This window comes from Podarcis bocagei (genome assembly GCF_964188305.1).
Source record: "Podarcis bocagei genome assembly, chromosome: W".
Lineage (NCBI taxonomy): Eukaryota > Metazoa > Chordata > Lepidosauria > Squamata > Lacertidae > Podarcis > Podarcis bocagei.
In genome coordinates, this window is record NC_138131.1 from 58,282,991 (window position 1) to 58,309,288 (window position 26,298).

Genomic DNA, 26,298 nt, shown 5'->3' on the forward strand with positions numbered 1-26,298 from the left:
TCAGAGACTAGATATTCCACAGTCCTGTAGGGGGAGCTCCCCAAAAATCAAACAAAGAAATAGCAAAATTTTCCACCATTAAATTTCCATAGAAAATCAGAAGAACGGGGGAAACCTTCGAGTTTCACCCTTTAAACTTGCAAAGATTTATCCAAGTCAAAATGAAAGTTCTTAACAATGGTGCGTGCAACAGTTTCTTATTTGTATCTCACCACAAAGCCCCGTAGTAACTTTTAGACTTTAGATACAGTAGCCGCAACTTGATGGTTGTTATGTATCTAGGCAGCCCGGGAGCCGGGTTCTCAAAAAGCTTATAATCCCAGAAAAGGAGGAAGAGTCACGATCAAAGTTCAATCAGTTTGCAAAAGTACAATTTTTACGTCTAAACAGCCAAGTCCAAATTTGCAAAGTAACATCCGCTTTCTTTAGAAGCACTCTTTTTAACGCTTCAGCTTTTGAATGTCTTTGCTTTGATCTTTAAGCAGAGCCGGAAGACGGACTTCCTTTTTAACGTCTCCCGCTTTCAGCCGAATTTCTCAAATTTAAATCCCGTAATCCTGGTAGTCTTACTCACGAGTGTGTTGTTTAAAGCCGAATTTCCAAAGAAGAAAGGTCAGCGCTCATCAGCAGCAGCCGCGCGGCTTCACTTCCGCGGAAAGAGCGATGAACTCACAGCACCGCTACCCCCTCCACGTTCCGGAGCCCCTTACGGGGTCCCTTCTTCGCTTCCGAGGTCGCTCTTGGTGCCCGCCGAGTCCCACGACCACAGGCTCACTCTACCTGTGGTTTTACTTGGCGGGTCTCCGCTTTGCCGCAGCGGACGACCCTTCTCCGCGGAGCCCCTCTTCACAGCGCAAAGAGGACCGCCATTGCCGTTTCGCGCCGCCTCCGGAAGTCCACCCTCCACTCCCTTTTAGTTAGGGCTTAGGTCATTGGCCTTGCTATGGACCTTAGGTTTTGATGCTTCGTTCTTTGCTTGAATTCCCCAGAATTCCCCCTCGCTCTCTAAACCGAAAGCACAAGCATTTCCTCCACCCTCTAGAAATAATGTAATAGCTTAAGGAATCATTTACCTCGAGAGAAACAGAGACTCCTGCAGCAATACCCAATCTTCAAAGTTGAACAATCATCACCTGGACGTCCTCACTGAGCATCGACGCCAAAAGGTAAGCAGAGCATCCCAATTTGTTTGGGTCTCTTACAAAAACAGCATTTGTGAAATGAAACAACTGACTTCGCGAATGAGATATCTACTTAATGGTGACTGGCAAATTTTGCAGACTGGCATTCTAGGACAGTTGCCTTGGAGGAAACTTCTCTGTCACAAAATGACAGTACACTTCTCTACTTAATGAGGTCAAGGCGAACAAGTGAAATGTTGAGGGCTAGTCACTTGTGGGCTTATTTGCAAAGCTACGGTAGGCCCTGCATTATTTTCAGCATGGTGGCTAAGTTTTGATTTGTAACCAGAAATTCCTAGAGGTCTTTCCTAAAGCAAAGACACATAGAATTGCGCTGTTCCTCTGTAAGAAAAAGAAATAAAAATCTTTTGTTATAGTTTAATCTGTCTCCCAAATATGATGGGGGAAATTTATTCTGGGGCTCAGCACTAATACATGTTTCTTGTACTACGTGCAAAGGGGTTTCTCGATCATGCCCATTTTGGACTTTCTGAGGACTGAAAAACCCTGAATTTAAAGGGCAAAAGGCCCAGGAGAACAATGGGGTGGGAAGTATCTCATCTGAAGGCCCATATATTCATGGGGTGACAGGGTGATGCAAATCTACTCTAGACTGCAAATTCTGCTCTGGTGCAGGCAAGTCCTAAGTTCATAGTGTGGACACAGCCAGCCTCCAAAGCTGCTTTAGGCTGCAATTCTAAACCCACTTGCCTGAGAGTAAGCCCCACCAAATTCAATCAGACTTACAGTTGTACCTTGGTAGTCAAACGGCTTGGCTCCCAAACGCCGCAAATCCAGAAGTGAGTTGTCAGGGAACTGCCATCGGAAGGAAGGGAGGTGGAAGGGCTCACACAGGTTGGGAGAGACTCAGCAGCTGAAGAGGGAACCAGTAGGGGGAGAGGAGCTGAGCTGAGGGAAAGTGAGCAGGAGGGATGGCTCCGAGACACTTCCAGCGAGGGCAGTGGGGAGGTTTCAGGACCTCCCGTAGGGACACCCACTCCTTGCCGGAAACTGTCACGCAGAGAGTCCAGAAGACGTGTTTCCGTTAAGGAGCTTTTATGTTGGAAGCGATTCCGAAAGCAACCACTGTCGGAATCTGCCAGCGACTGAGGGAGCCATGTTTAAGGGGCTCCGTTACAGACAGAGGTTTGCAAACTTGATCAAACTCTGAGGGACTTGGATTTTACGCACAAGCAGCTCATCGTCCCATCACAGCATTCCGACAGTCTCTGTGAGCAGTTTATGCAGGAGAAGGCATCATGAGCAACCCAGCCGGAACCGGAGAAGCAGGAGCTGGAGCGGGTCCAAGCCTGGAAGAAAGGTACCGGGTGTTGGAGGTCCAGCTAGCGCTGCAGACGGCGAGGCTCAAGGAGAGGAGGGCTCAAGATGCAGAGAAGGGGAAAACCGCCCCGCTCGCCAGAAAGTTGCCAGGATTGGTGCAGAAGTTTGGGGGGGAAGCCCAAGGACTATCATGCCTTTAGGACAGAGATGCAATATGCCCTTAACCTGCAGTTTGATGACTTTCCCGACGAGGAATCGCGGGTGGCTTTTGTGATTGGGCATCTCGAAAAGGGGGCGAAACACTGGGTGAGGCCCCTGATGGCAACAAACAATGACATCCTGAAGGACACGAGGAAGTTTTTTCGTGCCATGGATTTGATATATTCCAGCGATATTGAGCAGGGAGTGGTACACAGACAGTTAATGGCGTGCAAACAGGGGAGCCGATCTGTTCGTGAGTACTGGACTGAGTTTACCATGTTGATCCATAAATTGGGGTGGGATTTATCGGCGGAACCCATTCAAATGCTCTTTGAAGAAGGGCTTGCTTCGGCGGTAAAGGATGAACTTTCCCGGGCGCCCAGGGCGGAGTCTATGGACCAGCTGACCAAATCAGTGCTGACCATAGGAGCGCGCCAAGAGGCGAGAGCCTTGGAGAGGCGGGAAGGGAAGGGGGAACGTTGGAGGGAGCTTCACATTCCAGAGATTCCAGAGCCACCGTTCCCGCCGGGAGAGCCGATGGAAATTGGAACAGCGCGCGCGCAATTTCAAAGCCCAGTGAAGAGGGGAAGAAGGAGGGGAAGGGCGCCAAGAAATGTTATCTCTGACAACAGCCAGGTCATTTTGCCAGAGTCTGCCCCCAAAGAAAGGAATGGCAAGGAATGGCGGGAGCTGTTGGGGAGAGGGAGGAAAAGGTACCGGAGCAAGTAAAAGCCAACGCCTGGCTGCCACCGTCGGGGCACAGCAGCCAGGCCAAAGAGCAGTGAAAGTGCCCACGCTGGAACCTCCTAAACCCACCCTAGTGATAGAGGTGTTCCTAGAGCTGCCTAACGGACACCCACTAAAGATAAAGGCGCTATTGGACTCAGGCAGCTCCTGCAATTTCATGAGTAAGGAGTTTGCTGCTGAGCACCAGATACAGACTATCCCTTTAAGTAACCCTTTGCAGGTGACCACGATCGATGGAAGGGAGCTGCTGGGAGGAGAAGTCAGCCAGCAGACCGTCCCAATGATAATGAGGGTAGCAAGACACACTGAGCTAATAGCGTTTAATGTGGCTACCTTGGGAGGAGCTCCCATTATTTTGGGGATGAGCTGGCTAGCGTTACATGATCCGCTAGTGGGCTGGCATCAGAGAGTGGTCTCCTTTGGGTCAGCGCATTGTCTAGAACACTGCAAAGAGCGGGAGGCTCAAGGAGGGGCCAGAGCCACTCTAGCAGGGACAGAAGTAACGGAGAAGGGGAAGGTTCCCCAACAGTACGCCGACCTGAGCAACGTTTTCAGCGAGAGGGAGGCAGACAAACTACCCCCACACAGACCCTTTGACTGTCAAATCAATTTACTACCTGGGGCACAGCTCCCTGTAGGCAAGCTGTATGCCATGTCAGACAGAGAGATGCAGGAGCTAAGGGAGATCATTGACAAGAACCTGAAGAGAGGGTTCATCAGAGAGTCCAGGGCGGTGGGGGGCAGCCCAGTGTTTTTTGTGGACAAAAAAAACACGCACAAACCCAGGCTTGTAGTGAACTTCAGGGCCTTGAATGCAGTGTCAGAACCAGTGACTTTCCCGATGCCCAGAATTGATGACATTTTGACAAGGGTCAGGCAGGGAAAGATTTTTACTAAACTGGACCTGAGGGGGGCGTACAACCTGATACGTATAAGGAAAGGGGATGAATGGAAAACCACCATGTTCACCCCTTTGGGGGCATTTGAATATTTAGTTATGCCCTTCGGCCTACAAGCAGGCTCCGCTTGCTTTCAATCGTTTATGAACCACATCCTGGGGCCTTTGCTTTACAAGAATTGTGTGGCCTTCTTAGATGACGTGTTAGTATATTCAGAGACTGAGGAGCAGCATGTAAAAGACGTCAGGGAAGTGTTGGGCAGACTGCAAGCCAATCAGCTGTGGGTGAAACTAGAGAAGTGTCAGTTTCATGCCAAGGAGGTGGAATTCCTGGGGTACCGCTTGTCGGACAAGGGATTGGCTATGGATCCTGGCAAGGTCCAAGCGGTACTGGAATGGAAAACACCGAAAACAAGGAAGGATGTGCAAAGATTCCTTGGATTTGGAAACTTCTATCAGAAGTTCATCAGAAATTTTGCCCACTTGACGGCTCCCATTACGGACTGTCTCAGCAGTAAGAGGAAATTCGTTTGGACGGCGGAGGCGGAGCGAGCTTTTGAGGAACTGAAAAGGGCGTTTGCTTCGGAAGAACAGCTCTTGCATGTGGATTTACAAAAACCGATGCGAGTGGAGACGGACGCATCAGACCGGGCTGTGGGGGCGGTGCTTCTGCAGCCTGGGGGGAAGGAGAAGTCGGAGTGGAGACCGTGTGCCTTTTTTTCGCGAAAGCTGAACAAATCTGAGAGGAACTACACGGTGTATGACCGAGAACTACTAGCTATTCATGAAGCGTTCAGGAGATGGAGGCATTTATTAATTGGGGCACAACATAAGGTGCAAGTGTGCACGGACCACAAGAACTTAGAGTATTGGAGAACGGCACGAGTGCTCAACCAACGGCAAGTGAGATGGGCCCAGGAGTTCTCCAAATTCCACTTTGAAATTTGTTATGTGCCAGGTCCAGAAAATGTTAGGGCGGACGCTCTCTCACGCAAACCTGAATATTTGGAAGGGGAGGGGGCACCAGAAGAGAGACATGTCATCCCAGAGGACCGCTGGGTGTGTGGGGCGGCATTGGTGGGGCAAAGAGAACTGGTAGAGGAAACAGAGAATGATGAATATGCCCAGAATAAGCTCAGAGGTCTTAGGGGTGAGGGAGAGGAACCAGGGGGTTTCGAGGAAAGAAATGGAGCGTTGTATTACAAAGGGGCACTGTATATCCCCGAAGGAGACTTAAGGGGGAGGGTACTCAAGCAGTTGCACGACAGCCCCACGGCGGGGCATTTTGGACAACACAAAACCATGTGGTTGGTCACCAGGGAATTTTGGTGGCCTAAGGTGAGGGAAAATGTACGGGAATATGTAAGAGGGTGTGAGCAATGCCAGCGAGCCAAAGGGGAGAGGCGGGCGCCGGCAGGGCTATTAGAACCCTTACCAACCCCAGAACGACCTTGGGAGGCAGCGTCGATAGATTTTATGACTGATCTGCCAAAGTTCAAGGGGAAAACAGCCATCATGGTGGTGGTAGACCTACTAACAAAGATGTGCCTTTTTGTAGCCTGCTCGCATGCAGTCACGGCGGAAGAGACAGCGAAGTTATTTGTAGAACACATTTTTAGGTTGCACGGGGTGCCATTGAGGGTGGTCTCAGACAGGGGAAAACAATTTACTTCCAGGTTCTGGAGGAAGCTCATGAGCTTACTGCAGGTGGAGGTCAACTTTTCGACTGCCCGGCACCCTGAAACCAACGGGCAGGCGGAAAGAGCAAACGGTGTCCTCCAGCAATACCTGAGGTGTTATGTCAATGACAGAGAGAATGACTGGGTAGAGAAGTTGGCGCTGGCGGAATTTGCCTACAACAATGCAGAGAATGTGTCCACAGGGATGAGCCCCTTCTTGGCTAATTATGGGTGTCATCCCAGGGCATTCCCAGGGAGAGGAGGGGAGAGATGGAGCGTCCCGGCAGCCGAGCATTTTGTAGAAGAAATGGAAGCAATCCATCGTCAGCTCCAACTCAACTTAGAAAGGGCGAAGGAAGAATACAAGAGGCAGGCAGACAAGAACCGAAGGGAAGGTGAAACCATAAGGGTGGGAGATCGGGTGTGGCTGTCAACCCAAGGGTTGCCGTTCAAAGGAGGTTGCAAGAAATTAAGACCCAGGAGGTTGGGTCCATTTGAGGTCATTCAACAAGTCAACCCAGTGGCTTTCAGGCTCCGGTTACCCAACCACATGAAACTGCATCCAGTATTTCACAGGTCGTTACTGTCACCGTATGAGGGGGGACGGGAAGGGATGTCCACTCGGGGACCGGTCATAGAAGAAAGGGAATGCAGCAGCCATGTGGCAGAAATCCTCGACGCCAGGTGGAAGGGGGATCAGGTGGAGTATTTGGTAGCGTGGGAAGGAGAACCGGAGTCAGAAAACACTTGGGTACTGGCAGAAGATATCAATGACGAGGTATTGATAGAAACGTTCCATCAAAGGTTCCCAAGGAAACCTCAGCCTGTGGAGAGGTTCCGGAGGGAATACTTTGGCACCACCGATGAAGAGGAGGAGTTGGAAGGATTTACGGATTCGGAAGGGGAAGGGGAGATGGACTCTGAGGAGGAGGAGTACTTCGAGACCCAGAACCGCAACAGGTGGAGAGAAGTGTTCGAGACATCGGAAGATGAAGGAAGTTCCTTCCGGGGTTTTGCCTCCTCACCGCCCATAGAGGAGGTGGCGGGAGGGGGTGAAGGGGGCCCTGGAGGGGAGGTGGATGTCAGGGAACTGCCATCGGAAGGAAGGGAGGTGGAAGGGCTCACACAGGTTGGGAGAGACTCAGCAGCTGAAGAGGGAACCAGTAGGGGGAGAGGAGCTGAGCTGAGGGAAAGTGAGCAGGAGGGATGGCTCCGAGACACTTCCAGCGAGGGCAGTGGGGAGGGTTCAGGACCTCCCGTAGGGACACCCACTCCTCGCCGGAAACTGTCACGCAGAGAGTCCAGAAGACGTGTTTCCGTTAAGGAGCTTTTATGTTGGAAGCGATTCCGAAAGCAACCACTGTCGGAATCTGCCAGCGACTGATGGAGCCATGTTTAAGGGGCTCCGTTACAGACAGAGGTTTGCAAACTTGATCAAACTCTGAGGGACTTGGATTTTATGCACAAGCAGCTCATCGTCCCATCACATGAGTGTTCCAGTTTTTCGGAAGCCAAACGTCCAACGCGGCTTCCGCTTGAGTGCAGGAAGCTCCTGCAGCCAATCGGAAGCTGCGCCTTGGCTTTCAAATGGTTTTGGGAGGCGAATGGACTTCCGGAACGGATTAAGTTCGAGAAGCAAGGTACCACTGTATTGAAAACATAATATCACAATTAAATTATATGAAAATGATATGAAGTGGAATTATGAATGATATATAACTTATACTTTTAGAAGATACCTGAAGGCAGCCCTGTTTAGGGAAGTTTTTAATGTTTGATGTTTTATTGTATTTTTAATATTTTGTTGGAAGCCTCCCAGAGTGGCTGGGAAAACCCGGCCAGATGGACGGGGTATAAGTAATAAATGATGATGATGATGATGATGATGATGAAAATAGTATAGGAATTAATACCAAAAAATACTACACCCCATTCCCTGCAAAAAGAAGGACGCCCTAAAAACAAACTGAGCACACCTCTTATATCAATCGGCAATGGGAACAGGAGATGGACCTTTCCATTAATTATATGTGGGCAGATCCACATAAAACATAGACTATGAACTGCCGAAATCTACCTGGCAGGGGAGGAAATGTGCAATTGGGACTCCAGGGAACTTTGACACACTGCTGTGCTGTTTTGTCCAAACTTGTTCTGCTTTCACTTTTGTTTGGGCGCCGTAAGTGCTGTTCCTGTTTCTCTTATCATAATGCCAAGGTCTCCATCAAAAGCAGAAATTGCGTGCACGAAAGTTGAAGCAACTTCTACGGAACAGAAACACAACGTGGCATTGTCTCATCGGTCTTGATCCATCAAGGGTGCTCTATTGTGTGCACGAAACATACCAGAGCTGCTGGGTGCGATGGCTATCAGGGCTTCAAGTAAAAGTAGTGATTATTTATTTCACCACTGAGGGAGGGTGGCACTCTGCGCATGCTCAGGCACTCACTCGTTTATGATGGCTTGAACATGAGAGGTAAGCGGAACAGCCGTGCACAAAGGCAGCATACTTCTAACGTAAGAACATAAAAAGAGCCTGCTGGATCAGGCCAATGGCCCAACTATTCAAGCATCCTGTTCTCACAGAAGCTGAGCAGATGTGTGTGGAAAACCCATAAAAATAAAATATCAGGGACGGGCAATCTGTGGCCATACAGATGGTCTCAGCCAGCATGGCTAATGGTCAGGGATGGTGGGCATTGCAATATACCGTTTTTTTCGCCCTATAGGACACACTTTTTCCGCTCCAAAAATGAAGGGGAAATCTGTGTGCGTCCTATGGGGCGAATGCAGGTTTTCGCTGAAGCTTGGAGAGCGAGAGGGGTCGGTGCGCACCGACCCCTCTCACTCTCCAGGCTTCAGGAACCTATCAGCAAGTCTGGGGAGCTCACGGGAGTTCCCACAGGGCTCCCTAGGCTGCGGATAGCAGCCTGCTGCCGGGAGCGCGGGGCGCCCTGAAGCAGATATACAGTGTGGAATTATAGTCCTGTAAGGAATCTGCTAGAATGCTGAGGGTTTTTTTCATGTGGATTTGGAATTTGATAGTACAGTGATTCATTGGTTCTCGAATGTAATCCGTTCCGGATTAGATTAGATTAGATTTATTGCGGCCATTGGCCCATATCGAAACAATACATCAGAATTTATCCATAAACAATACAGTTTAAACAGTTCCATATAGAACCAATTTTACTTCAGTTAAGTAAACACTATACACAATAAGCTCCCCCTATGTAAACCGCCATTCAGATCCATCAGATTTTGGGGGGTATGCGTCTTAGTTCTGGCACTTATTGATGGTTCTTAAATTTAGCTATGCTGTCGGAGACATACAGTGATCCATTTCTCCTCTTTTGAAATAAAACATTAATCAGGTATCTAGCGACTGCAAGGGATCTACTTGTATCTTCGTCGTTTAATAAGTATATTATTTGGGCTTCCTGAGGACCGTCAGCAATTCTCGATAAATATGGAGCCAGAAACTTGGACCGTGCTGCCGAATGTAATGGACAACAGAAGATTATATGATATAACGATTCTATAGATCCACTTTTACAGTCACAGAGGAGTGAGATCTGACCGTTGGAGAGTCTGTTACCCAACACGTTTGATGGGAAAACATTGAATCTAGCCTTTATAAAGGCATACCTGTGCGTCACCACAGATAAGGTAGTTAAGTAAGATGGAAGTTTTGTTGGTGGTGTTAAGCCAAGGTTTATCGGCGAACAGGTGCCACCACCTGTCGCAATATTAAATTGTAAATCCATCTCCTCTAATTTGTGAGTTATAATTCTTTTGGCAGAAATTAAATCCAATTTTAATAGTACAGATGGAGATAGTCCTAGGGACACAAGTTTCCCATGTATTATTTTTGCCCAGGGGCTAGGGAAGTCATCTCTCCAGAGACACTGTATCAAGTGGAGATTTGGAAGTTTATGCCATAATGCCAACCAGTAACAGAGGATGCATTTCCATAGTGTGGTTTCTAGAGATGTAACATTTAGTTCCAGTCGTATAGCAGTATTGCTTACACACCTGGGTAATTTTAGCAACCTTCTTAAAAGCTGGTTTTGGATTACCTCCAAATGGGTTAGGTTAACAAAGGACCCCCATAATGGGATTGCATATGCTATTGTTGCAATCACCTTTGCCTTGAAAACTTTTAACACTGATGGAATATGGAAAGCCCCATCTGAAAAGAAAGAACGCAATAACGCATAGGAAAGGGCTTTAGCTCTGTTTAATACATATGCAATATGGACCTTCCAGCCCATGTTGTGTTGGAGAAAGACTCCCAAGTACTGAAATTTAAAGACTTGGTCAATAGCTTTTCCGTCTATTCTCCAATTATAGGTTTTTCGACTCTTGGTGAAAATTAGAACTTTGGACTTAACATGGTTAATTGTAAGAAAATTTGATTTGCAGTAAACATCGAAGATTTTTAATGCCCTCCTGAGGCCGACTCTTGAGAAGGATAGGATCACTGTGTCGTCTGCGTAGAGTAGAAGGGGGCAACGATATTGGGCAAGACGGGGGGCGTGGATCGTTTCTTGAGACTCTATCAGAGACGCCCTCATATCACTTATAAATAGGTTAAAAAGGGTCGGAGCAAGGATACATCCTTGACGAACACCTCTATTGATAGTTACTGGATTTGAGAGGTCGCCAGCCGGAGTGATTCTCACCCTAGCGGCCGATCCGTCATGCAATTTAGTTATTAGCCACAAAAGTCTTTTGTCTATTCCCCATCGAGCTAATTTTCCCCAAAGTAATCCTCTGGGGATGCTATCAAAAGCGGCCTTTAAATCAATAAAGGCCGCACAAAGTTGGCCTCTATTTGGGGAGGAATATTTCCGGGCAAGGTGGTATAAAACTAAGACCTGATCAACCGCTGACTGATTCGGTCTAAAACCAGCCTGTTCAGGCCCAATCAGGTTGTTCTCTTCGGCCCACTTAGTAAGCTTAGTTAACAAGAACCGTGCATATATTTTCCCAATTAATGACAATAAACTGATATTCCTGTAATTTCCCGGATCATCTGTCGAGCCTTTTTTATGAATTGGAACAATAATCGCATCCTTCCATATTCTTGGTACCTTCCCACTGTTATTTACGGCATCAAAAGTAGCGGTCAGGGTTTTCGCCCATCAGTCTGCATGAAGTTTTATAGCTTCCGCCGGGACTAGGTCGGGACCAGGGGCTTTTCCAATTTTAAGATTAGAAATGAGTCCGTGGATTTCTTCCGGGTCAGTGGGTGGCCAAAGAGGGAGCTGCTCATAGACTCCATCGATTGTATTAATATTAAGGTCTGGTAAGGCAAAATAGTTCCTTAGAAAGGATTCCCAAATTGGGGCAGGAATAACTGTTAAGGGGTATCTTTTAGATTTTCTGTTAACCAACAGCCAGAATTTTCGGGAATTACGGGTGCTTGAGGCAGCTATAAGTGCTTGCCAGCGGTTCAATTGCCATTCCTGTTTGGCCTTTTTTTGCACATATTTATAAGCTGATTTTGCCTGATAGTCCTCCTTGGGAAGCATACTCGCCCCTGAGGATTTGTAATCATTATAAATAGCACAGAGATGTTGTTTGGCTTGCTTGCAATTTCGGTTAAACCACGGTGCACCTGTCTTGGAGTGGGCCCAATTTGCCTGGTGGATTGGGACAGTAAAGAATGATGTGAAGTCATTCAACAGATTGGCAAATAGATTAATAGTTTGATCGTGTTCATATGAAGTTATGCCAAGGGCTGAATAGGTTTGTATGATCTCCTGCTGAAAAAATTCAGAATATTTTTGAGCCTGCGTTACAGACCACTTTAAACCCTTCACTCGTAATGCCGTATTAATACCCTCTACCGGGTTTTCTGCGTTAGTATCTAATTGAGTTGGATGACTGTGCTCGTCCCCATGCCAGTCTAGAGCAAACGTGGCAGTAAGTGGGAGGTGATCACTATACTGAATATTGTCAATCTTAAAAGAGAGAGCTTTCGAAATCAGGTCACTCGAGGCTAAAAGGTAATCTAGTACACTGTTTGGTTTTATGCCTAGGTGGGTGAACTCCCCCGGTATATCAGGAGGGCAGCAGCCATTCAGGGGTACTAAGTTTAAACGAATAGCCATATGGTAAAGAAGTACTCCAGCCTCGTTTACTTTAGAGTCTTTTGAGGCTCTCCCTAAGGCATGTCTCAAATCATAATTGTCGAGGCATGGCGCAGTGCACCATTTAGCTTTAGTTAAGTCAGCCCAATTTGCTGCTATACGTGCGTTAAAGTCACCACCAATTAAGGATTGACTATTGGCATATTTGACTTGGCATGATATTAAATGATCTTCTAATATTTCCCATCTATCATGCAGTTCAAGGGACGAACCCCCTGGCGGGAGGTAGACATTGGAGATTAGCAGTGATACTTTTCCCCCCGACATCAACCCGGATAAAGCATAAGGGGGAGCAGTCAAAACTAATGAAAATTTGAAATGCAACTTCAGTGAGATACCAATTACTAGACCACCTTTCGGCCGTCCTCCTTTCTGGGAGGGATAAGCTGGGAGGGATAATAGTTCAAATCCGTTTATGACAATTTCACCCTCCTCCCAAGTTTCTTGCAATAGAATGATATGAAACGAGTTAATATACGACTGGAAATCTGGGTCACATTTTTTCCTACGCCAGCCAGCTATGTTCCAGCAGAGGATCGATATTAGTGGTTTTCTGGGTTGTCCGGCTAACCGTCATTTAAATTCTTGTGGGGGGCTCTTATGCGGCCCGGACGCTCCCTTAAAGAAGTCCATTATTTTCCTTTGCTGAAAGTTGTCGTCCTGGTGTGGTGAGTCTTTTGCTCTGGTGCACACCAGTTGTGGGGAGTCTTTTGCTCTAGTGCGAGCCGGTTGTGACATGATCGAATCACGAGGGCCAGAATTTTTGGGGAGCAGAAGAGAGTTAGCATCCTGGTGGGTAGAGATAATATTTAGCGTTTTTAGCTGTTGGGCCCAACTAGGCTCTGAAGAGGCTCCTGCCAAGTCCGCTGGAGCCGTCCTTTTTGGGGATCTAACCGATACGCTTGTGATCATTTGATTTATATGTCCTGCTGGGTCTTCAGTCCCCTCTGTGGTGACTCTCGACACTATAGTGTCTTCCTCACGTAATTGTTGGATTTTTGGTGGACAAGAATGCGCTGGAGAAGCCTGACTTGGAGTGGCCACTACCGTCTCAGGTCGTTGATGGTCTTCGATGTATGTTGATTCCAAGTCCGGCATGGAGGGATGAAGGGACAACGATTTATCCAGGGGGGTGTTATCCTGAGTTCCATTCTTTGATCGGTTAATCACGGAGGGAACAGATAAGTCTATTAGAAGCAGGGAAGAGTTACCAGCGTGAAGGGGCGGCGAAGAGTCTGCCTCCAGCAGTGAGACCTTCCCGTCCAATGCAGAAGGCACCTTATATGCTGGATATTGGGGAATTGTTGATTCCACCTCCATGGGGCATGGCACCACTAAATTAGCGTGGGTATTATGCGTCAAAACTCCATTGCAGGCGATACTTAGAAACTGAAGTTTAAGTAAGTCTAGCCTATTTATAATTTCTTGTTGTTCCCTCGCTGGTAACTCTCCAAAGGAGGTGATAAGCTCTCTTTCCTCCTGGGGTGTCAAAGAGTTACTAGCACAATCGTAGTGTTTAGTTGTAGGAGTGGAGGTATTTTGGGACTGGCCCAGGCTCAGCCCTCTTTTGTGATTCAAGACGGGAAGGTTGTACCGTCTCCTTGATTAATCCCTCCGATAGGAGGGGTCTAATTATGGAATCCATGAAGACTCTCGTTGGAAAAATGCCATGACTCTTCAAGAGCACTTTTTGCTTAATAATAAGAGAGGGGATTTTTGCAGAGTGGAAAGCCAGCAACATTCTCTAATATCTGTTCTGGTGGATTAATGGAAGCATGGCACAAAGATCTATTTGTGATGTCTTGAGTTTTAGAAGCCATCTAAGGTGCTTTTTAGTCCCATGTAGCGTAGCCCAACTTGGGTCCCTTTCCCGGAAGGTTAGGGAAATCTTCCTCGGATGTAGAGTCAGGGATTGGTGATTCAGTGAGGGGTTGAGATTGTATTTGTAGTTCTTCATGCGATCAGTGTTTGGTGGCGCTTTCTGCCGGCACAATGGAACATCTACTGCCCCATCTTGGGCTGTCTGTACCGGCTGGTCATCCAGTTTTTGCTGAAGGCTATGCAGCTGAGAGGATAGACCGTCAATTCTCTTAAATATACAGTTTAGAGTTCTAATTATTAGATGGAGTTGCTCACAACCTGTGCAGTCCGCAGATTCGGCTACCAACACCTCCTTCGGATAGGGACCATCCCCATTTGTGTTACCATTAGCTTTACCAACTTGTAGCGTCTCAGGGGCCTCATCTTTTGATGTTGTTTCAAGGGCAGTTAGAGGATCGAAACAATTTTGAATTGCTATTGAGTATATACATTCCTCGGGGCCTCTCCCACCTTTAGGTGAACCCTTCCTTGATTGCTTAGGCCTCGGAGAGGATAATGCCTCGTCAGGGTCTCTTGGGCCTTTTCCATGGCCCATAAGTCAATTTTGCAGGGGAACCGTCGTAAGCACTGTGCTGGGGAGCTCCTTAAATCCTTTAGTCTTCCTCACAGGAATACTACCACTTCCAGGAGAGTGGTGCTGTAAAATTACTCACGGTAAGGCAGCCAGTTCAAGCCTCTTCCTTCCTCTTCTCTGTCCGCCAAGCTGCACAGAGGTCCGGAACTAAACCCTTACGCAAAACGAGGATTGCCTGTACCATACTCTGGACTTCTAAGCCAGTGGTTCCCAAACTTTCTGGGGCTGCTGCCCGCTTGGTTCCATAGACTCATCCCCAGTGCCTCCTACAGTCCCACTCTATAAAAAGCATTACAGGGGAACCTTGGTTGTTGAATACTTCGGAAGCCGAACAATTCAGAACCTGAACGCCGACAACCCGGAAGTGAATGCTTCCATTTTTTAATGCACCTCGGAAGTCGAACGGAACTCCATTTTTAAAAAAGAATTTGCCGATCGGCAATTGATCCTTGGTTGTCAAATGTTTCGGAAGTCGAACGGTCTTCCGGAATGGATTATGTTCAACAACCGAGGTTCCACTGTACAGCCGTACCTTGGAAGTCGAACGGAGTCCGTTCCAGAAGTCCATTTGACTTCTGAAACGTTTGGAAACCAAAGTGCGGCTTCTGATTGACCTCAGGAAGCTCCTGCAGCCAATCAGAAGCCGTGGAAGCCCCACTGGACGTTCGGCTTCCAAAAGAACGTTTGACTCCTGTCAGGGAACTGCCATCAGTTTCTGAGGGAGAGAGCAAGCTCCAAAGGGATCCCAGAGAGCGTCCCGGGAGTGGGAGAGGCAGCCCATCTTCTGGGGAAGGGAATCAGCGTAGCTCCAGTGGAGAAGGGGGGCAGATGGGGGAATCGGCGAGGCGGTCCCATCACTCCTTGCCGGGGACCAGCGGGGAGAGGAAGAGTCCTCCGCTGCCTACGCCCTCCTTGCGCAGAAGGCTTCCGCGCAGGGAGAGTAGGAGGAGATTGGGCGTCAAAGAGCTTCTTTGCTGGAAGAAGTTTAAGAAATGCCCACTGACGGATTCTGCCAGCGATTGAGACAGCCATGGGTGAGTGGCTGCTCGGACAGGAAAGGTTCACTCAGGCAACCCAGCCAGGTGTTGGGACAAGCTTACGCACGAGCAACCCCTAGAACCATTACAACTCCCAAGGCATTCGGGAGCAGAGGTACAACGGTATCCAGAATAGTGGTTTGCATGACCAACTAAGGAAGATAATAACGCAATAAAATTCAAAACAGCAACGATCAATTGCACATTTATTCCAAATCCAGTTAAAACTATTTAGTTCAATTAAATCAGTAAAATCAATGAGCTTGATCGAGTGATACCAGTTTTTCAAATTCTGATAGTTATACCCCCAATGCCCCTCTTGCCTCCTAGCACCCTCTGGTTAATCCCACAGCCTGTGCCCACTCTGGGAACCCCTGTTCTAAGCAGTGAAAAATTATGGGGCGGCAATACAGAAAGAAAGTGCTTTTTTAAAAAGCCAGTCCTTTTTTTAAAAAAAAAAAATGTTTAGGGGTACTCTCATTTTCCTAGGCATATTGAAATACTGCCCCGCAATGAGGCCAAACGTAGATTCACAAGATGTTTAGGGGTATGCGTATGCCCCTCGCGTCCCCTCAGGAAAAAAAGCACTGGGTAGGACAATACGCAGGCCACATCTGGGTGATCTTTCCTCCTGGGACTTTATTCCTTGATTACACAAATGCAGAGTTCCCCGTTACTCACCAAATTCACACTGCTATGCCGTTGTGATGGTGACACACCTTGGCTGTATATATATATATTTAAAATAATTTTTATTGAATGGTTTTATGTTTCAAAAAACAATACAGCCATACTACCACAAAATATAATTAAGAAATAAAAATTCACATACATCGATATTTAGTTTGTTGTTTGTTATTTACCGTCTTATTTCCTCCCAAACATTGCATACAACAACAACATATATGTGTAGACACCCACACACCTACACCCGCACAGAAAATGATAATAATAAAAGTAAATATTTTTCCCCTTTTATCTTCCAAAATCTTTTCTTCAACTTTGTTTTTTTTTAAAAAAAATTATTGAGATTTTCAAAAAATTACAAAAGAAAAAGAAGAAAAAAAGAAAGATACAAAGTAAAAATAGTTAAAAACAATTCAGTCTTTCCATCACATATTTTCATTTGCTTATTTCCCAGACCTCCTCACGCCTCCCTTTTCTGTATTCCAATTCAAATTGTTAATTCAGCAGATCCCTCCCCTCTTCAATCATCTTAATCTTCAATTTTAAAATATTATAACATTAAGTTTTTACCTATCAATAACCATTCAAGTTTTAAGTTTTATTGCGGCCAAAGCCAGTGACACTAAACCCCACAAGATCAGACAAGAAGAAATCAACAACAACCTCAGAAAAGGAAAATGGTTACGCAAGGGAACTTCGCAGTGTGCCATTCAACAGAAGAGATTTACGCTTCCTAATTACTAAAGTGCAAAATTTAGCCACCTCATATGATATTGAGCTTGAGGAATCTTCCAGGAGGTATTTTCGGAGAATTTCAGGGCAGGATTCCAAATAATATTGAAGGGGTATAAATTTTGATAGAAGCGGTAAAATAAGTTGAACTCGTTCTTCACTATAAAATTCGCAGAATAGAAGAATGTGTGTGACAGATTCTACCTTATTAGACATACAAGGGCAGAGACGCGCATGCATTGGAACCCGCGTGAATTTGCCGTACAGCACTGCTGAGGGCATTGTCTCAAAGCGGGCTCTAGAGAAAGCCCATCTATAGGCTTCGTTAGTGATGTTAGTTAAGTAAGGGGCAGCTGCAAAATTAGGCCAAGCTTTTAAACATCTATACGTCTCCGGGAGTAGGGCGCCTTCTTGTTGTAATTCGATATCATAAAGTCTCCGAGTGACAATAGCTTTTGCCTTGTTCAGAGTTCCAATAAAAAGATTTTCAGGGTTTAGACCAATTTGTTTGATCTTGTTAGTTATTTGCATAAGCCAAGGAGGATAGGGAACTGCAGCCAGGAAACAAGGTAATAGACCCTTAGGATTGTAGTGGATTTTCACCCAGAGGGATATTGCTTATTCCCAGACTTTTAATTCCACTCTGGGCAGTCCTGCCTCTTGCCTCAAGACTGCATTAGGTGTACACTTAGGAGTAGCAAATAATGATCTTAAGAATTTAGATTGTACTGTTTCAAGGGTCTTAAGGTTGGCAGAGGGGTTAATTTGAGAGCCATATAGAAGTTGGGCTAAAGATTTTGCTTGAAAGACTGTTAGGGCCATCGGGAGGAAGCCCGCTCCTTTCTTTCTGAATAATCTAAGGATAGCATTTGCACTTCTTTCTGCTGATATAGCTGATGTGGTCAGGTGTGTTGACAATTTGGCATTATAAGAGAAAGTAATGCCTAAGTATTGGAAGGTCTTAGTCTGTTCAATGGCGTTTCCCTTTACGCTCCAATTATCCTTCCTGAAGGAGCGGTTAAAATGTACAATTTTGGTTTTGGCAAAGTTAATTGTTAACAGTTCAGTGTTACATTGGTCACTAAACTTTCCTAGGGCACGTTTCAGACCCACTTTGGTTTGAGAGAGAAGAACAGCATCATCCGCATACATTAAAACTGGTACTTTTCTGCCGTTAGAGAGCACAGGGGGGTGGGTTTCAATTTCACGGCAGCATGTGGCCAGGGAGTTAACATAGATGTTAAATAGGAATGGGGCTAATAGGCATCCTTGTCTAACTCCTCTTTGGACTGGGATTTCTCTAGAGAGTCTGCCGTCCTGTGCAAGTCTTATCTGGAGGGTATTGTTCTCATGAAGCTTAATCATCAGAAGTAATAACCTTCTGTTGATACCCATACTGGCCAATTTGGCCCAGAGCCTACTCCTGGATACAGAATCAAATGCTGCCTTTAGGTCCACAAAGGCCGCATATAATGACTTTTTCCAATGTTTCGCATACTTATAGACAAAGTAATCTAGCACTAAGCAGTGATCAATGGTGGAACGTCCGGATGTAAACCCTGCTTGTTCAATTTCTAGCAAGTTGTTATGATCTAACCATTCACATAGTTTTAGGCATAGGTGTTTTGTATAAAGTTTACAGATCACATTCAGGAGACTAATTGGTCTATAATTGGATGGATCAGAGGGGTTGCCCTTTTTAAATATGGGAACAATTATAGCTAGTCCCCAATCTTTAGGGATTTCAGTCGTCTTATCTATATATGAAAATAGATTTGCAAGGACCGGGGCCCACCAGTTTATTTGCGCTTTCAAAAGTTCAGCGACAATGAAATCACTTCCTGGAGCTTTGCCAGATTTCATTTGTAGAATTAGCGAAGTGATTTCAGTTTCAGATGTTGGGGGCCATGGTGTATCATTATCTAAGGGGATGTTAAGCGGCGCAGAAGGACGATGTTCCCTAAACAGCCCTTTATAGTGCTCTTCCCATGAATTTGCAGGGATTATTGTGCCCTCATTAGGAGCTTTGGTTTGACTGGAGATAATTTTCCAGAAGTTGGAATTATCTTTTTCTATTGACGCTTTTATGAGGGCCTGCCAAATGAGAGAGTCTGCGGTTCTTTTTTTGGTTTTTAATAGCTCTTTGTAGTTCTTTTTTTTAAGTTGTAACTCTAATTTAGTGATAGGGTTAGGATTTTGCTGGAAGACCTTAAAGCATTCCCTGAGTATAAGTTTTGCCTGAGTGCATTCGTGGTCAAACCATTTTTTGTTGGTAGGGGAGTCATTTTGGTTAGATCTTCTGGGTCTTGACAATAACGGTTGGAGTTTTCGGATTAATGTGTTATAATGGTCAATTGGGGAGGTCTCTTCAGTGTCGTTGGAAGTCAAATCAGCCCAGAGGAGTTGACCTTCCATTGATTGTATCCAAATACCAAAATTGTTATTAACATAAGGGGACCATTTAATTCTGGATTTGCCTATTTGTTGTAAAGCACTAGGATCAGGAGTCTGCGGGGCAAGCCCGCGTCTAGAGGGTTCCCAAAATTCAGTCCTTTTAAGATTTAGGGGTAAATGGTCACTTTCGGTTCTTATATCTACAGTAAATTCAATATATTCATCGAAGAGTTCTTGGGAGACAAGGATGTAGTCAATAACAGAATGCCTTAAGCCTGACCAGTAAGTAAATTGGCCAGGGCAGTCTCCCAAGGAGAGGCCGTTTAAGATAACAAGGTTTAATCTAAGTGCCATTAAAAAAAGACATGTACCAGCAAAATTGGTAACTGGGTCAAGTGAGTGACGCCTGAATAGGGGCCAGTGTTCATCATTAGCATTTAGGGGACCCATTCCACTTTCCTTGATTAACTGTTCGTCTGAGTGGCCTAGCCTTGCATTAAAATCCCCGCCAATAATTAAGGAGGCAGAGGGAAACTTATTTGAGACAAGGAGAATGCAGTCTTCCAGTTCGTTCCAGATGTTTTTAAGATCAGTTTGTTTCATAAGTGGGTGAATATAAACATTGATGCATATGATCTTAAAATGGGTGGAGAATATTTTAACGGCCAAAATCCATTTTTTATCGATTTTCAGTTGGATAGGGGAGGCTCCTAGATCCGTCGATACGAAGGTGCTCAAACCTCCCGCCGGTCTTCCGCCTTTTGGGCCGATTGAGGCAGGGGAATGGAAAGCAAAGTAATTGTGTAGTTCAAAAGGATTTTGCATCCAGGTTTCTTGGAGCAGGATGATCTTGAACTGTGATACGTAGGCTAAAACGTCTTTGTCCCTTCTTTTCGATTGCCATCCAGCAACGTTCCAGGATAGTAGTAGGGGTGAGAGTCATTTTGTCTCTTCAATAGCATCTAGGATTTTCCCGGGGTCGTGGAAGATGCAACCATTAGATGGTTGAGTCTCCGATAATGTGATTAGGGGCGCCTCAGAGATTTCGGCGTGGATTTCAGTTGGGCAGAGTAGGGGTGTATGTTCTACTGTGACCTGAGGAGATTCATAAAGGCAGACTGCCATATCATCCGTTGTTGGAGTCCCAGTGTTTGGCAGGGGTTTCTGGGGTGTTAGCCCCTTCATGACTGCGTTCCTTTGATTTAATAGGTTGCTATGACCAGGTTTTGAGGAGATTTTCTCTTGAAATACATATGTAAGTTGCTGCTTAAGTGTATCGAGCCTGTTTATAACTTCCTGCTGTTCTAGTAATGGCAATTCGCCATAGGATGAAATAAGGTCCCTCTCCTCAGAGGTGGCCAGATGACTTGGCCCGCTTTGGTCATGCTTCTCTGTTGCTGGAGTAGATAAACCAGGAAGCTTGGGCTGAGAGGGAGGGTGAGGATCCCAGGTGGGCAGCTTGGGTTTCGAGACTATGTCACGCCTGTCTGGCGAGCGGATACCTTTTTGTACGATACTACGGAGAAGAGGTTTAATCCTGGTGTCGTTAAAGACTCTCGTTGGGAAGATGCCCCAGGTGGCCAAAAACGCTTTACGCCTAACCAGTATGGAGGGAATTTTTGGTGACTGGAAGGAGAGCAGTACTTTTTGGAACCGATGGTGGTCGTGCAAAAGTTTCACTGTACTGAGGTCTATTAGCGGAGGCCAAATCTGGAGGAGCTGCCTTAGATGAACTTTGACATCTCTCGGATTATTCCACCTTGGGGACCTGGGGTCACTGCTGCGTATAGTTAGGCATATTTTGTTTGGTTGTAAAATCAGAGATTGAGAGTCCAATTGAGTTTTTAAGAGGTGGCCACCAGTACCACTTTCATGTCTAACAGGGGAGGTACAATAACCATTTATCAATAACCATTTTCTCATATTCTCTTATGGCATTACAGCTAAAGACCACTTAGTTTCTATCCAACATCATTCTAACATTCATTAATTTTACAATATTTCTGTAGATAGTCTTTAAATTTCTTCCAATCTTCTTCCACCGACTCTTCTCCCTGGTCTCGGATTCTGCCAGTCATTTCCGCCAGTTCCATATAGTCCATCACCTTCATCTGCCATTCTTCCAGGGTGGGTAGATCTTGTGTCTTCCAATACTTTGCAATGAGTATTCTTGCTGCTGTTGTGGCATACATAAAAAAAGTTCTATCTTTCTTTGGCACCAATTGGCCGACTATGCCCAGGAGAAAGGCCTCTGGTTTCTTCAAGAAGGTATATTTAAATAACTTTTTCAATTCATTGTATATCATCTCCCAGAAAGCCTTAATCCTTGGGCACGTCCACCGTGGCTGACTCAGTCGCTGGGCGTTTCTTAAACTTCTTCCAGCAAAGAAGCTCTTTGACGCCTAGTCTCCGCCTACCCTCTCTGCGCAAGGAGGGCGTGGGCAACGGAGGACCCCTACTCTCCCCGCTGGTCCCAGGCAAGGAGTCATGGGACCGCCTCGCCGCATCCCCCATCTGCCCCCCTTCTCCACTAGTGCTACGCTGATTCTCTTCCCCAGAAGAGAATCATGCAGTACATGTGAAAAGGATCTAGGAGTCTTGGTTGACCACAAACTTGACATGAGCCAACAGTGTGACGCGGCAGCTAAAAAAGCCAATGCAATTCTGGGCTGCATCAATAGGAGTATAGCATCTAGATCAAGGGAAGTAATAGTGCCACTGTATTCTGCTCTGGTCAGACCTCACCTGGAGTACTGTGTCCAGTTCTGGGCACCACAGTTCAAGAAGGACACTGACAAACTGGAACGTGTCCAGAGGAGGGCAACCAAAATGGTCAAAGGCCTGGAAACGATGCCTTATGAGGAACGGCTAAGGGAGCTGGGCATGTTTAGCCTGGAGAAGAGGAGGTTAAGGGGTGATATGATAGCCATGTTCAAATACAGTGGTGCCCCGCAAGACGAATGCCTCGCAAGACGGAAAACTCGCTAGACGAAAGAGTTTTCTGTTTTGGAGGTGCTTCGCAAAACGAATTTCCTATGGGCTTGCTTCGCAAGCCGACAATGCCTTGTGAGTTCCTGCGGGGTTTTTTTCCTCCCCCCCTTTTCCTAAGCCGCTAAGCCGCTTATCAGCTGATCCGATCAGCAGATAAGCCGCTAAAAGCCGCTAAAAGCCGCTAATAGTGCTAATAGCGCTAATCCGCTAATGGGCTTGCTTCGCAAGACGAAAAAACCGCTAGACGAAGAGAATCACAGAACAGATTCTTTTCGTCTTGCGAGGCACCACTGTATATAAAAGGATGTCACATAGAGGAGGGAGAAAGGTTGTTTTCTGCTGCTCCAGAGAAGTGGACACGGAGCAATGGATCCAAACTACAAGAAAGAAGATTCCACCTAAACATTAGGAAGAACTTCCTGACAGTAAGAGCTGTTTGACAGTGGAATTTGCTTCCAAGGAGTGTGGTGGAGTCTCCTACTTTGGAGGTCTTTAAGCAGAGGCTTGACAACCATATGTCAGGAGTGCTCTGATGGTGTTTCCTGCTTGGCAGGGGGTTGGACTCGATGGCCCTTGTGGTCTCTTCCAACTCTATGATTCTATGAAATTCAGAAAAGTCACTTGTCCTTAATGCTTAAGACTCTTCCTCCTCAGATTGTTTTTTAAGATCATCCGCCCCTCCTCTCAGCTGTCTTTTACCTCCTAACTCCTCTCTATATGTTCTCCAAAATTTGTCAGCGTCCTCCCAAGTAACAAATCTTCTCCTTTTCCCTTTGTAAAAAAAGGAAATTCCCTCAGGGAATTCCCATCTGTGCACAATTGATTTTTTATTTAGTGCTTCCACCAATGGTTTATATTTTCCCCTTTTTCTTAAAAGCTTCAATGGAAAATTTTTTCCTGAATTTAAAGTTTTGTCGTACTGCTAATTTGTAGTATTTTATCTCTAATATCCATATTCACAAAAGTTACCAGACAGTCCCCTGGCCAATTATTAGCTCTTGCAATTCTTGATCTGATTCTAAAGGCTCTCTCAATTTTATTTCTCATTTCCTGTTCTTCTATTCCAATCCATTTGGCTAATTCTGATGATATTTTTTGCTCTATCACTTCATCTGGTTCTTCTGGAATAGATCTAAATCTCAATGTTTTTTCTCTTCTGTGCATTTCAATCATAGAGATTGAATCTAGGACTGCCTCATGGGTTTCTTTCATATCTGCCAGCTCTTTCTTATTTTTTTCTGTTTCCCCTTTCCCTTTTTTTTAAAGTAATATTTATTAAAGTTTCAAAAGGTACAAAAAACAAAACAAAAAGCCCAAAAAAATCAAAAAAGATTCCACCTTTAAAATCTCATTTTCAATAACTTCTTTTCACAACTTCCCCTCACCTCCCCTTCTTGTATTCCAGATCCAATTATTTGTTCAACAAGTTTTTATCCCTAATGTCTTAACCTTAATTTGTTAATATATTTATTTGTATTTAGATTTTAACCCTTAATTCATTATTATATTTAGTTCAATTTATAAATCAACTTTTAGATTATAAACCTTACTCATATATAAAAGAAAACTTTTCCTAAGGTTGACCCTATTTCCCTTCCACGAATTCCCCATTCTAATAATGATAAACAACATAAAATTTAACACAGCATAAAAAAGATCAGGCCCCCTTTGGACTTCCAAACCCCACCCTTCTCTCCCCGGTTTCAATCCCAAGCCATAGTCCATTAGTCCATCTATTTAGCCTGGTGACCTTACGTCCGAGGCTCTAAAATCTCTCTCAGTCCCTTTCAGCCGGCTTCTTTGAAAGTCCCTTATGATTGGCACCCAAACTCGAAGGGGCACTCTCTGAATAATGTCCATCATCCTTCCAGCCAGGCCTACTTGTTTAAGGGTGGAGCTCAAGCTCTGTTTCTTAAATCCATGTGTCCCAAAGACTCCATCTTCCACCTTAGTCGAGCTTGAAACCATCTTAACAGGCCTCCGGCTCTCGTTCACCTTCTGTAACATTTCGGCCGCCCCTCCTTTCTGCTCCTCCTGTTCAGCAAGTATCTTTTCCTCCTCTTCGGTCTTTGGTTTCTTTTCTTGTCCAGCTGCCTGTGTTTTGAACATCAAGTCCTTTTCCAGCTCAGAGGGTATATTTACTGTTGACTTCGGTTTTGTAGGACTTGTAGACAAAACATGGCCTTGCTCATACATCTTTCGCAGCTTTCCCATGAGAAAGACGACCTCATCCAGATCTGCCAGAATTTTCCGACCTATTTCCATTCTTGTAATGTCCGTGAATCCCCTCTAGAGGGATTCTGGTTACTTAATATTCCTTTCACTTCCGATCCAAAAGTCAAATTTGTTTGTATCAATCTTTCTTTACTTTCAATGCTTTGTAACGATATAACCGGCTAAAACCAAAGCTTTCAGTTTTTTCCGACCTTGACAGCTAGTTTGACAGCTGTCAAAATCTTCTGTAAACCCTCAGCAGGCTCCTTTCATGGGTTACTCCCGGTCTCGAGAAGAGTGGCACTTAATCTAAACAAATAAACTCTTGTCCTCCAGCACAATAACTTAGACTTTTAAATCCGTGGAATTAATAACTTTTATCCAATCCGGGGGGGGGGGGGGAAACAGCTCTTCTCGCAACCTTAGTTGGCAAATCCTTGCTTTAAACTGTTTACAATGGGGGGGAGACGGACTTCCTCTTTGCACCTCCCCCACCCGTGCCAAATTCACAAAAAAGATAATTTTAGTCCAACTTCCAAATTACTCACGGGTTGTTGTTCTTGATTTTGAGTCCAAATTTTTAAAGGAAGAAGTCAGCGCTCTCCGACAAATGGCATGCGGCTTCGCTCGGCAGGGGAAGCAGAAGACTCACAGCACCACGCCACTCCCCGTCCCCCGTTCCGTAGCCTTTAAAAAGGCTCCTTCACGGGTCGGGAGGGCGCTAACAGTGCCCGCCGAGTCACCATGTCCACGGGCATCCGCGCCCGTGGTTTTTAAGGGTCCCCGCGTCGCCGGCGCGGCAAGACCCAGCCCCTGTCGAGCAGATTCCCTCCGGAGCTCGGAGGGAATCCGCCATTAGCCGCTCGCGCTAACCCGGAAGTCTCTCCCCTTCCCCCCCCCTCTGTTCTCCTTCTGTACTTTTCTTAGCCCTTCCTCCAAACTTATCGTTCTCCCTTTTAATTCTTGTACAGTCTTTGTTATTTCCAAATTTTTAACCACCAGATCATTGATTTCAACCATCATTTCTAACACCATTTTTGCATTTTCCTCTATTTTTTGCCCCATCTTATCCAACTTTTGATCTGCTGATCTTATACTGTCGTTCATCTCTTTCTTCATCTCTGAAATGTCTTTTCTCAGTCCCAGGAGAATATCTCTCATTTCCAAATTCATTTCTGTGTCTTGATTTGAGTTTCTCCTTTTAGGATTTGCAGATAACACTGCTGCCGCTGGATTCATAAATTTCTTATTCACATTTGACATAACCAGTTGTTTTATAATCCGTTAGTACCCGTAGCTACTTCTTTTCCTGACAAATTGTGTTTTATAATACTTCTATATTACACCTCTAATGCACACTGTCCCATCAATGATGATAATAACATAATAATAATAACATTTAACAAGAAAAAGGAGAAAAAATAAATAAATAAATTTTTACTCAGTTACCAGTTTTGTCCACTAGTTGTCCGAAATCCCGTTGTCCATTTCCCTACACATGTAACCAGCCTTTATATAACTTTCCTGTTACTTGCAGAGTAATTTCCTCTTGCCACCAATAGAGGGGAGCCCAGTAACCCCACCACCCTGTCGGGAGGGGCTTATTTTCTTAACAGTTCTTTAAAATCTTCTCTTGGCTTCCC